This window comes from Cebus imitator, unplaced genomic scaffold, assembly GCF_001604975.1.
Source record: "Cebus imitator isolate Cc_AM_T3 unplaced genomic scaffold, Cebus_imitator-1.0 Scaffold720, whole genome shotgun sequence".
Classification (NCBI taxonomy): Eukaryota; Metazoa; Chordata; class Mammalia; order Primates; family Cebidae; genus Cebus; species Cebus imitator.
The window spans coordinates 254,251-255,501 of record NW_016108035.1 but is presented as its reverse complement, the minus strand read 5'-3'; the positions used below and the strand labels follow the sequence as shown (position 1 = coordinate 255,501).

Below are 1,251 nucleotides of genomic sequence, written 5' to 3'. Positions count from 1 at the left end.
CAGATATGGTAAGTGACAGAAATGAAATGTAGGTTTCAGGCTTCTCATCCGGGTCATAATTGACCTTTCCCTGGAACTTCAAGTTTCAGCACCAAGGAGTACTCATTGTGAAGCGTACACCCTTGCAATTCTGCTCCATACAATATCCTCCTCCTGCATTCTACAGCATGTGTATCTAATCCTCCACTAGACTTTAAAATCCTGAGAGACAGAGACAGTGTGTTTTTAATAATATTTGTATATCTAGAACATAACTCTAATATATTAATGGAAAAAAGGAAACTAGAAAGAAAAATGTAAACTGAACTTTGTAGAATATAAACATTGTATCTTTAGGATACAAAGTAGTTATTCAAGCAGAGTCAGAGACTAAATAGTTGGATTTTGGAAACTGTTTCATGAGGAAAATTAGATGGTACAATTAGAATTGGACAGAAAATATTAAAAGGAAACATGAATACAATTTCTATATATCTGAAGACAATCGAATAAAAGGAAGCCTTTCATGTTCTTCTGAAGGGCATAAAAGGGTATCAGCAAATAGAAGCTGTAGAATCTCCTGGGCAAAAGCTCTCTAACTGAAATAAAGGTCTCTTCTCCCACAGGTACTGACAATCATTAAAGGATCAGGTAATTCCAAGGAACACCCAGCATTTATAGTGGAGGGATCAGACTGTAGTTGAGTGATGTCATGCTGTCATCATAGATCCATACTCTAGTAAGCAAGATTAACTGGGATTCTCTTAAAAGATAGTTATTTAAGGTCAGGCGTGGTAGCTCATGCCTGTAATCCCTGCACTTTGGGAGGATGAACTGGGTGGATCGTCTGAGGTCAGGATCAAGACCAGCCTGGCCAGTATGGTAAAACCCCATCTCTACTAAAAACACACAAAAAAATTAGCTGGGAGTGATGGTACGTGCCTGTAATCCCAGCTACTTGGGAGGCTGACTCAGGAGAATTGCTTGAACTCAGGAGGTGGAAGTTGCAGTGAGCCGAGATTGTGCCATTGCACTCCACCTTGGGCAACAACAGCGAAACTCCGTCTCAAAAAAAAAAGACGGTTACTCAGTAGCAAGTCTACTAAACCACTTTTGACTCTAGTTCAGTGTAATACGTGACTTAAAAAAAAATCTCAGCTGGGCATGGTGGCTCATGCCTGTAATCCCAGCACTTCTGGAGGCCAAGGCAGGAGGATAACCCTGTCTCTACTAAAAATACAAAAATTAGCTGGGCGTGGTGGCACGCACCTG

General features: G+C 40.5%; 1 protein-coding gene across 4 annotated transcripts in view; it reads right to left on the bottom strand.

Moving 5' to 3' along the window:
- LOC108296499 (centromere protein P) overlaps nucleotides 1–1,251 on the bottom strand; it is a 273,862-nt gene that overhangs the window by 180,906 nt on the left and 91,705 nt on the right. The gene's annotated exons all lie outside the window — the stretch shown is intronic.